The following is a 12,556-nucleotide window of genomic DNA, read 5'->3' on the forward strand; positions in this document are numbered from 1 at the left end:
CTCACTGGACATGTCTCTCCCCAGGCTGCTTCCTGCCTCACTGATATTCCCATTATCCACAAATTCGTATTTACTTTCATTCATGCATCCGTGAGTTCATTCTCACATTTGACCAGTGTGCCGGGTGCAGTTTCAAGGGCTTAGGATACATCAGTGAATAAATGACTCTGGAATTATTTTACTTTAGGAGCTTGTATTCCAGGAAGATGGAAACAAAATGAACAATAAAGATAATAAGTGCTCAGTTGTTCACTTGTGTCCAACCCTTTGTGACCCATGGCATGTGGAATCTTAGCTCCCCAGCCAGGGATTCAGTGTGCATTTCCTACATTGGAAGGCAAAGTCTTAACCACTGGACCACAAGGGAAATACCAGGTATATAATATTTAAAAAAGAACAAGGATGTCATGGTAGCTGGAAAAGAGAGAGCAAACAAAACCAGGGAAATAACAGAGGCCCAGAACATGGAGGGCCTTGTAGAGGCTGCTACAAGAAATTAGGAGGAACTCTAGGGACTTCCCTGGTGGTTCAGCAGTGAAGACTCTGCACTTCCAATGCAGGGATGTGGTTTCAATCCCTGGCTAGGAAACTAACATTCCACATGTCATGAAAGTGAAATGAAAGTCACTCAGTTGTATCCAACTCTTTGCGACCCCATGGACAATACAGTCCATGGGATTCTCCAGGCCAGAATACTGGAGTGGGTAGCCTTTGCTTTCTCCAGGGTATCTTCCCAACCCAGGTATCGAACCCAGGTCTCCCGCATTGCAGGCGGATTCCTTACCAGCTGAGCCACAAGGGAAACCCAAGATTATTGGATTGAGTAGCCTATCCCTTCTCCAGCAGATCTTCCCAACTAGGAATCAAACTGGGATCTCCTGCTTTGCAGGCGGATTCTTTACCAATGAGCATGTCATTCAGTTCAGTTCAGTTCAGTCGCTTGTCAGGTCCGACTGCGACCCCATGGACTGCAGCACGTCAGGCCTCCCTGTCCATCACCAACTCCTGGAGTTTACTCAGACTCATGTCCATTGAGTCGGTGATGCCTTCCAACTATCTTATCCTCTGTCATCCCCTTCTTCTCCCACCTTCAATCTTTCCCAGCATCAGGGTCTTTTCAAATGAATCAGTTCTTCTCATTAGGTGGGCAAAGTTTTGGAGTTTCAGCCTCAACATCAATCCTTCCAATGAATATTCAGGGCTGATTTCCTTTAGGATGGACTGGTTGGATCTCCTTGCAGTCCAAGGGACTCTCAAGAGTCTTCTCCAACACCACAGTTCAAAAGCATCAATTCTTTGGCACTCAGCTTTCTTTATGGTCCAGCTCTCACATCCATACATGACCACTGGAAAAACCATAACTTTGACTAGACGGACCTTTCTTGGCAAAGTAATTTCTCTGCTTTTTAATATGCTGTCTAGGTTGGTCATAGCTTTTCTTCCAAGGAGCAAGTGTCTTTTAATTTCATGGCTGAAGTCACCATCTGCAGTGATTTTTGGAGCCCAGAAAAATAAAGTCTAACACTGTTTCCACTCTTTCCCCACCTATTTGCCACAAAGTGATAGGACCAGATGCCATGATCTTCGTTTTCTGAATGTTGAGCTTTAAGCCAACTTTTTCACTCTTCTCTTTCACTTTCATCAAGAGGCTCTTTAGGTCTTCTTCACTTTCTGCCATAAGGGTGGTGTCATCTGCATATCTGAGGTTATTGATATTTCTCCAGGCCATCTTGATTCCAGCTTGTACTTCATCCAGCCCAGCATTTCTCATGATGTACTCTGAATATAAGTTAAATAAGCAGGGTGACAATATACAGCCTGGACATACTCCTTTCCCGATTTGGAAGCAGTCTGTTTTTCCATGTCCAGTTCTAACTGTTGCTTCCTGACCTGCATACAGATTTCTCAAGAGGCAGGTCAGGTGGTCTGGTATTCCCATCTCTTTCAGAATTTTCCACAGTTTGTGGTGATCCACACAGTCAAAGGCTTTGGCATAGTCAATAAATCAGAAATATATGTTTTTCTGGAATTCTTTTGTTTTTTCGATCATCCAGCGGATATTGGCAATTTGATCTCTGGTTCCTCTGCCTTTTCTAAATCCAGTTTGAACATCTGGAAGTTCATGGTTCATGTACTGTTGAAGCCTGGTTTGGAAAATTTTGAGCATTATGCTAGAATTTACTAGCATGTGAGGTGAGTGCATGGAGAAGGCAATGGCACCCCACTCCAGTACTCTTGCCTGGAAAATCCCATGGATGGAGGAGCCTGGTAGGCTTCAGTCCATGGGGTCGCTAAAAGTCGGGCATGACTGAGCGACTTTACTTTCACTTTTCACTTTCATGCATTGGAGAAGGAAATGGCAACCCACTCCAGTGATCTTGCCTGGAGAATCCCAGGGACAGAGGAGCCTAGCGGGCTGCTGTCTATGGGGTCGCACAGAGTCGGACACGACTAAAGTGACTTAGCAATAGCAGAGGTGAGTGCAGTTGTGCGGTAGTTTGAGCATTCTTTGGCTTTGCCTTTCTTTGGGATTGGAATGAAAATTGACCTTTTCCACTACTGTGGCCACTGCTGGGTTTTTCAGATTTGCTTGTATATTGAATGCCACACTTTCAGAGCATGATCTTTTAGGATTTGAAATAGCTCAACTGGAATTCCATCACCTCCATTAGGCTTTGTTTGTAATGATGCTTCGTAAGGCCCACTTGACTTTGCATTCCAGGATATCTGACTCTAGGTGAGTGATCACACCATTGTGATTATCTGGGTCATGAAGATCTTTTTTGTATAGTTCTTCTGTGTATTCTTGCCACCTGTTCTTAATAGCTTCTGCTTCTGTTAGGTCTCTACCATTTCTGTCCTTTATCGAGCCCATCTTTGCATGAAATGTTCCCTTGGTATCTCTAATTTTCTTGAAGAGATCTCTAGTCTTTCCCAATCTATTGTTTTCCTCTATTTCTTTGCACTGATCACTGATTTTGAACAGAGTTGAGATTTAATACCTTAATATTTAAAAACATCTTTCTGGATCTTGAGAACAGACTGTAGGGAGACAAGTATAGCAGACGATGAGTTAGGAGGCTACTATTGCCATCTGGGTCTAAAACATATGATGCTGTTTCTAATCTCATGGCTTCCTGTGGGTAACAAGTAAAGAGAGAGGCCAGATCAAATGTATTCTCTCCAATGCTTCTGGAGCTGGGGTAGAAGTGAAATTCTCAGTGTCAACCAATGGACCTAGATGGGAGAGTTGGCTGGTAGGTGTTCAGTGTGTATTCCTGTCTAAGAATGGAAGATGCTGAGCACTCCTCTTTTATTTCCAGGTTGCCTACGTGTTGGTTTTGATGCCATATTGGTGCCTAGCCCGGGCTTCCCAGGTGGTGCTAATGGTAAAGAACATGCCTGCCAGTGTAAGAGACGTAAGAGACTCAGGTGGGATTCCTGGGTTGGGAAGATCCCCTGGAGAAGGGAACGGCAACCCACTCCAGTATTCTTGCCTGGAGAATCTCTTAAACAGAAGCACCTGTGGGCTACGGTCCATAGGGTCACAAAGAGTCAGACTTGACTGAAGCAGCTTAGCATGCATGTATGGCGCCTAGCCCACCTCCCATTAGGTCCTCCTTGTTATTACTGTTGCCCCTGCTAACCAACCACAAGCACATGTCAGTCACCAAGTCCTGACTGTATGATAGATAATCATAGTCCCAGAAGATAAGATTGCCCCAGAGAAATGCCCACCGGACACTGGTAGATGGCCACTCCTTCTTGTGCTAGACCAAGCAGCATAAACCTGCAACGTTTTCCCTCTTCAAAAATGATCATGTGTATGTATCTTATTTGACTCCAGTAAGAAAGTGACTTGTATTACCTGTTTGCCAAAACAATAGTATCAATGATTATATTATCAAAGGGTGGAAGGTGAAGGGCAGAAAAAAAATAAGAATATTGGGACTCAAAATTCCTACACAAAATGACCACCATAAGGTGAGTTTTGAAGCGCTCTTAAGCCAGCATTGTAGGGGTATTTCTTGAAATATAATGCCTTTCTACAAGCTATTCGATTGCTTTATATTTCTGTATAAAATGTAATGCTTCATAAGAAGATGTTTTGCAATTTTTAAATGGGTCTTAAAGTAAAGACATATGGATATACAGAATGCAGCTAGGCAGTGAAATGGTAAATGTAAAAAAATGTAGAATTAGCTCAAAAGTCTCTGAAGCTTTGCAAGAATCTGATGTAATGAACCAAAATGACCTTCTTCATTTTCTATCATTTCCCCCAAGATGCTAGTGCTTCAGATCTATGTGTAAATGTTACATAGGCTCTGTCATTAGGTAGATATTTGCTCATAGATGATAAAAAAGGTATATTTTCCTCCCAAATTTACTTTCATTCAGTTGCAACCATGGTCAATGAGGAACAGTCCTTGGAGATGGGTGTTGTCAAGCGCTCTTAGGAATCTGACATCTTATTATATGGAAAAAATTGCTAACAGTCTTGTAAGTACAGATTCAAAAGGGAAAATATGAAAGGCCATTTCTTAGCCTAAAGCATTTGTTAGTAAAACTCACAAACTCTTAGGGCTTAGAAAGTTTCATACTCCATTTTCTAGTTTTCTCCAGTATTAGTTTTCAAGACGTCTTTCAGATGTTTAGCTCATACACACAAATACTGAAGCGCAAAGCATGCAAGTTTGTCATCCACTATTCCCCATGCCTATGATGGTGTGTCCACGCTGATTTTATCACGTGGAAGTGGCCTTGTATTCCACATAAAGATACAATGCAGCAATAACTCCATGTTTTCTCTTTGCTCCCTTGTGTCAGTAATCAATTTTATGAAAGGCAGTGGTCAGACCTAGTTTTTTCCTTCTTCCTTAATGTGTCCAAAATAGTGCTTATGTTGATGCTTTCGAATTGTGGTACTGGAGAAGACTCTTGAGAGTCCCTTGGATTGCAAGGAGATCAAACCAGTCAATCCTAAAGGAAATCAACCCTGAATATTCATTGGAAGGACTGATGCTGAAGCTAAAGCTCCAAAACTTCGGCTACCTGATCAAAGAGCTGACTCATTGGAAAAGATCCTGATGCTGGGAAAGATTGAGGGCAGGAGGAGAAGAGGATGAGAGAGGATGATCACTGACTCAATGGACATGCGTTTGAGCAATCACTGGGAGATAGTGAAGGACAGGGAAGCCTGGCGTGCTTCAGTCCATGGGGTCACAAAGAGTCAGACACAACTTATCAACTGGACAACAGCAAATTTAACCTGAACTTTTTCACCTATATCTTGGGCATCAAAGAAGACCACAGTCTGCCTTTGGTATCCACAGTTTCATCATCTGTGGATTAAAACAGGTGACAATGGTCCCAGAAACTGAACACTTTTAAATGTCATCTGTAATCTGTGAACAGGTACAGAAATAGGAGAATAGGAAGACACAGCATAGAAGTGGAGCTGCTAGTTCTCTGCTTTTTTTAATGTGATAAGGACATCAGCTTGATCTCAAACTATACTAACTCTATGATGCAGATTTATATGGGCATGTCTGAAGGCCATTTGAATGGACCCATGAGCCTTGTATTGTCAAAACAGACCAGAGGTCTCTTAGGGCTGACATCATTCTAAGCAAAGACAGAGTTTGAACAAAGGATTTTGCCTGGAATAAATGGTTCATAAAGAAGTTCAAGGTCACTCTGAATAGTGCCCATGTCTGCCACTCACCCTGTCTATGGCCTCACTACCACACTCTCACCCGACCCTAGGGGGAAGGGAATGGAGGATAAAACGTGAAAGAGTTGTTTCAGCCCAAACATCATGAAATGTGGACTTGGTGGCTGCCGTGACAGAACTGCACAGGAGCTGGGCATTTTCACATCACATGTTACTCTCAAGCATGGTGCAGACTCAGCCACCTGGGACCTGCTGAATTAGCTTTCCTCTTAGTTGGAAGAGTGGTCCCCCATGCCACTCTTTAGTGGGTGTTAGCAGAACCACAGAGGACCTGGGGCAGCTTCATGATGGTTTCATGACCAGCAGCAACAGGACACATCAGAGGAGAGGAGGAAGGTAATGGGTCCTCATAGCAACACAGAGGATGCATCTGCAAACATCTGAGACTTCTTAAGTGATGCGCAGGAGTACTGGGTGGGGAGGAATTTGAAACAGATGGGAGTCTCAGAAGAGTTTGTGGAGCAGAAATATTCTACTAGTGTTAGGACTACCATGACTTAATCACTGTGTTAGTGTGGGCTGGGAAAATCTTGGTACATTTTAATTGGGAAGCATTTTAATTGGCATGGTTCAGTTTCCCTAAGGTCCAGCTGGGACAACCACTAGCAATGACTGTAAATGATTCACAAAGATTGGGAGAAGTGCAAAGTGATCGAAAGAAGCAATTGAAAGTCCATTCTCACAAAAGGAGAGCCAGGACAGTGTGGCCTAATATGGATCCATCAGCATGTCATGCTGGGAAACAAACAAACAAACTGAATATCTCACCAGAAATCAATGTCTAAGCAGCCATAAAAGCACAAGGTTTTGGGTGAAAAACAGCAGGCCTTTGTAGAGAATCGATATCATCAAAGTACTCTATTTTCTTTCTGTGACAGAGTGATAGAGAAATTGAAACTCAGTGTATTTTGATTTAGCTAAGGCTTTGATTTTTCTTGATGAGAATTTCTCTTCAACAAGGAGGACCATTCTAACAGATATTTTTAGAAGCCCTAGTGCATATGCTAGGTAACAGGTATATATTCTGGTAACCAGTCGCCACTCTTGTGGCGGCAGAGAGCTACATGGGCAGGTAACTAAAAATCAAGGTAAACAGGCTTTAATTCAATTATGTGCAAAGTACTATAGTAGCACAAATCTATTTTTTAACCTTTGATTTTATATTGGGATATAGCTGATTAACAATGTTGTGATAGTTTCAGGTGGACAGCAAAGGGATTCAGCCTTACATTCTCCCCCAAACTTGCCCCCCAAGCAGGCTGCTATGTAACACTGAGTTCTCCGTACAGTAGCACAAATCTAGGTTTCTAGAACTTTCTGAGATGGTCTAGGAAAGTGCCTTCAAATAAGGAAAAGTTTGAATAATTGTTAGCAGTTTGATCAGAGAGCAAGAGATAAGGACTTGAAAGTTAGGAGAGAAAGTAAGCAAGTTAAATTTGGTAAACCAGGCAGTCTATTGACTAGTAAAAAGAATTGCCCACAAATAGCTTCTCAACCCAAACTTGTTAAAACTGACCCAAGAAGTAGACAATGAAAAAGAATCCAAGTGTCTCTGTGAACTTGGGACCAAATATGTTAGCCCTGAATGTATTATTTATCTGGACAAAAAGAACATTGCTTTGTAATGTTAACCTTATAAGAAATAGGAATATCAAATGTAAGAATCTTTAGTAAAAAGCAGGAATGTCAGAACATCTAAGGAACTGCTTTGATCAGTTTCCCTTCATGTTTATCCCTCTTCCATTTCCAAAGCAGAATATCAATATCACCACAATGTTTAAGACTTGAGCTTGGGTCCAGTCTACATAGGTGACATCTCTTGACAGCATTAAGAATGAGTCAGGTATCAAAGGATGCTGAGAAGACTGGTGGCTAAGATCCAAATCTGATAACAAAGAAAAACACGAAGAGAGAAAAGCACTAAGGTGCCAGCAGAATTGGGGGCCTGGACATCTCTTTCAGGCTTAGTAAGAAGTGGCTCATACAACACGGTAAATTAACTATAAAAAAGAAGAAAAGTAAGAGGTTGCTCAACCAGACCTGCCACACCTGCCATCGTCTTTGCCACGCCCACCACTTTCCCACTTTATAAATAAAAATGGGGGCAAGAGGAAGGAGCCCTCAGCATCTTTAAGAAGGCAATGTTAAAGGTGAATCAAGCTTTGCTTTGAAAGGACTGGAATGTTTGCACCCCACCCCTTCTCCCTGCTTCTAGTGGTACAGGGCTCCGGAGGATCTTCATAGAAGCAGAGATGTTGGCAAGAGAGGAAGAGCCTGGCATCTTTTGCCCTGGTTGGCTGCTTAAACAGTGGGCCTATTGATCTGGCCTGAGTCTATGAGACCAGATGAAAGATAGCAGGAAAGAACTTCTAGGCTTGGTGATGCAGGGTTGGTGATACAGCTGACTTATCCTCCTACTGTTTGGCTTTGAAAAATGTGTAAGTTTCCTTTGCACAGAGCCAGACTACCACTGCCCCATCTGATGCTTCATCAGGTAGGCGGGAGGATGCCAACAGTAAGAGGCCTCAAGCTGTCCACTGGGGTTGAGAACTGAGGAGGAAGGGTATGGGCAGTGTTGGGAGAAAAGAAAACTCACCTTTCTATCCAACCAAGTGGGGACTGTCACTTCAACAATTGCATGGGATTTCAATGGGGGCTTTGGGTGGAGCCAGCTATTCCTAAAATGTATTCCGAAGTCACCGTTAATGAAGTGCTTTCAACAGCAGCTGTGTCAACTGGAAAAAAGAGCACAACCAAAAGTTGAGAGTTGTTTCACTCGACGGACAAAACTGCAAACTTCGGCCCGGGACACAATGTCTCAGAGAGTGCTGAGGGACTGCTTCTAAGAGGAGCCTGCATATGTAGGAGCTTTTGCAACAAAGATGGGGGAGTCAGAGCATCAGAAGATTACTGTTAGTTAAAAGGAAACCAGATACCTCAGGTTAATGAATTTAGTACTTTTCTAGGTAAGGGAAAAAGAAAGAGTCTGGGCTCACTGGAATCATTCCTTTGATTGTACCTTCGCTCTCTAGAGCCAGTATCCTGCTTTTCTCCATCCTGAGTCCCCTCAGGGTACACAGTTTGGGGCAGCCACAATACCTTGATGGCTGAAACATCCTTTGTTTGGGGCTTCCCTCATAGCTCACTTGATAAAGAATCCACCTGCAACGCAGGAGACCCCAGTTCAATTCCTGGGTTGGGAAGATCCACTGGAGAAGGGATAGGCTACCCACTCCAGTATTCTTGGGCTTCCCTGGTGGCTCAGCTGATAAAGAATCCACCGAAACATCCTTTGTTTACTGATCTGGCAGCAACATTCTCATTAACAACTATAACTCATGTATTAGATGTGTATGCTCCATATTTGTAAAGTACCTCTGATTTTCACAACAGCCCTTCATGGGACTTCAGTCATGCATTTTCCAGATGGGGAACCAGGCTGAAAAGTAGTCAGAAATGTGACCACTTCACACCAATAACAAAAGAATCAAGCTAGGATCTAAATCCTGGTCAAGGCTCTCTGACTTCAAAGCCCATGTTTTTCTTGTAAGCTTCTGATTGACTGTGTGAAGTAAGCAATGTTTTATCTGCATTTAACGGATGAAGGAATGGAGGCTAATAAAACGATGAGAGTTGGGAATGGCGAGGACTAAGGCTTGAGAAACTTTACTAAGCCAAATTCCCAGAATGTCTCATCTCTCCTGCCTATCCAAGTCATGCCAAGAACAATTTTATTCTTTCCAATTAATATCGAACTGGGTGCTAAATAAATGCTCAATATTGACTCAGTGACTCACTGACTGGCTGTACTACCAAGGGAGAATGAGAATTCTTTTCTGGAGGCTTATGGAAAAGAACAGATGAGGATCTTTCTGGTTTACTGTTTGATTTGGGAGATGACAAAATGATCTCTTGTGTCCCTTCTTCAGCCCCCAGACTTGATGATTCAGAACCATTTCAGGGAAGCATGATTCCTTTTTAGCCGATTTCTTTAATTAGCATTTCTGCAAGCCTTCTGTGTATCACCCCCAAATTATGACTTTTTACCAGGGAGCTTCAGACTACAAAGTTCCTTCAGAAACTTTATAGATTTTTTTAAATTAAATCTTTACAGAATTTTTTTGGGGGTTCACACACATAAAAACAAGCAGTGAAATACCATTTGTCTTCTCTTTTTCATTTTTACCAAGCACTAAAATGGAAAGAAAAATATTTTATGAACGTAATAAGCTTTCCTGGGGCTCTTGCTAAGGGATTTATTTATCTATTGCTTCAGAGAAAAAGCACATTCCTTCTAATATATTTGACTGCTCATTCCAAAGCCAGATCTGGGGCTTTTATTTTACCTTCACCAAGAACTTGAGAGAAATGTACATTTCATGAATCTCTGTGTCTCCTGGCTGCTAGGAATCTCTTCTCCCCAGGCAAAGAGGTAGCAGACATTTTCCTCTGCCTGGTGTCCAGATGGATAGGAACCACAGTCTGGCGCTTTGACTCAGAGTGACTATGTTCATTCTCAGGACCATGGAATTAGAGGCTCCTTGCTGAATCCTGGATGCCAGATTCAGAGGTAAAAGCCTTTGAGACATACTTTAGGAGCTTTTGGAGAGAGGCTACCCAATTCTGTTTTTCTAATTCAAGTCCAAGACTTTACCACTCAACCTGTTTTCTGCCAGATCTGGAGTCCCACGTGGTGTTAAGTTTCCTGTGGCTGCCATCACAAGTTACCATGGGCTGCATGATTTAAAACAACAGAAATATATTCCATCATGGTTCTGGAGGCCAGAACTCCAGAATCAAGGGGTCAGCAGGCCAGCATCCCTCCAAAGCCTCTACGGAAAAGCCCCTCCTTGCTTCTTCCAGCTTCTTTGGTCCCCGGTGTTCCTTCCTCGGGACAGCATCCCTCTAATGTCTTTTTCTGTCTTCACATGGCCTCCTCTTCCCCTCGGTGTCCTCTCCCCCGCTGTCTCTTCTAAGGACGCTTGCTGTTGGATTTAGGACCTGCCTGGGTAGCCTAGGAAGAGCTCATCTCAAGGTTCTTTTTAATTATTTATCTATTTTTGGCTGTTCTGTGTGAGCTTTCTCTAGTTGCGGCGAGTGAGGGACTGTTCTCTGGTTGCGGAGCTCAGGCTTCTCATTGCGGTGGCTTCTCTTGTTGCAGAGCACGGGCTTTAGGGCCACAGGCTTCAGTAGTTGTGGCTCCTGGGCTATAGAACGCGGGCTCAATAGTTGTGACCCACAGGCTTAGTTGCTCCGAGGCATGTGGGGTCTTCCGGGACCAGGGATTGGACTGAACCTATGGGATCCACCAGGGATCTCCTGCGTTGGCAGGCAGATTCTTCACCACTGAGCCAGTAGGGAAGCCCTCAAGATTCTTAATGTAATTACATCTATAAAGACCCTTTTCCCAAATAAAGTCACATTTGTAGTCACCAGGGCAAGGACATATCAGTTTTGGGGCCACCATTCAGCCCACAGTTTTAAATGAAAAAGATAAATATAAGAGTCAGATTAGATAAAGTCTCCAGGGAAACAAGATTAGAATTGTGTACTGATCAGGGAAGAAACTTGGATTCTTCTCAGGAAGTCACCTGTTATCTGGTCCTGAATCTTCATCTTAGAGATGATCCTGTCTTTGGAGATCAGGCTTCGGGTGAGGATTTGGCCTGAAAATCTTGATCCAGTAGTAAACCCTCCAGGTATTTTCTTCTCTTCAGTGATTTGAGGTTATCATGTTTCCTGGAGGATCAAAGCAACACACCTGTAAGTTAGAAACTTAGTTTTAAATCTTCTTAACTGTGGGGTTTGTGGCTTTGGACCTAAGAACATTCACTGGCTGGTAAAATAATATTCTTTAGGTAAATTATGCATGACGTTGTAATAGTGCTCAAAAGAGACTGCTTCTGCATTCCTGTAGCTAATATGTTGCCAAAATGTCACTTAAACTGCATTCCTAAAGAAATGCATGAGATTATTTCATCATTAATAAGACAAACTGTATGAAGCATGCATATGAAAATTAAATTATAGAAAGAGTATATGGAACAATATTTGGGACTAGAATTCAGAAAATAAAATTTATACAACCCTTGGACTTCCCTGGTGGCACAGTGAACAGGAATCTCCCTGCCAATGCAGAGGACAGGGCATGGTTTCAATCCCTGGTCCAGGAAGATTCTACATGCGGAGCGCAACTCAACCCCTGTAACACAACTACCAAAGCCCTTGCTCTGCAATGAGAGAGGCCATTGTAACAAGAAGCCCAGGCACTGCAACGAAGACCCTGTGCAGCCAAAAATAAATGATTTTTTTAAAAAGCCTAGAATGAAGAAAATGACCCTAAATATTTGACAAGATGATGTTCTATCCCTTCCCCAGTGAATGGGAACATAGCTAAGCTCCCGCTGTGCCTGACGAGGACGGGGTACTTTACATGGAACAGAAGGTGGGTGGGGCTTTCTGAGAAATGGAAGGGTAACCAGAGTTTCTGGGAAGCTTGTGCAGGGCAACCACACACTCAGACGGAGAGCTCTGTATTTACTAAATAACTCTTGTGGTGACAGGAGGCAAGAGGTGATGAGAATTTAAGTCCGAAACAATGAGGAAGCATTTCAGTTTGGCAGCATTTCATTACTTTGAGTCGAATTCTTTGACCTCTCTGGCTTACCAGCATACTCAGGTCACAAAGCTGTTAATTCTGTTATTTCAGGTACCCATACCACCCTGACCAGCTGGCACTAAATTAATTTAAAAAAAGAAAATAGGCATATTTCTGATAATAGCAACCCACTCTGTTTGTTTCTCCCTTTCTCATTCCTCTCC

At 42.8% G+C, this 12,556-nt stretch overlaps 1 long non-coding RNA gene across 1 annotated transcript in view; it reads left to right on the forward strand.

Annotated features, from left to right (window-relative positions):
• The window catches only part of LOC133260331 (uncharacterized), a 31,474-nt gene that overhangs the window by 16,362 nt on the left and 2,556 nt on the right, over positions 1 to 12,556 (forward strand). The window lies entirely within an intron of this gene.

This window comes from Bos javanicus, chromosome 14 (genome assembly GCF_032452875.1).
Source record: "Bos javanicus breed banteng chromosome 14, ARS-OSU_banteng_1.0, whole genome shotgun sequence".
In the NCBI taxonomy this organism is placed as follows: Eukaryota; Metazoa; Chordata; class Mammalia; order Artiodactyla; family Bovidae; genus Bos; species Bos javanicus.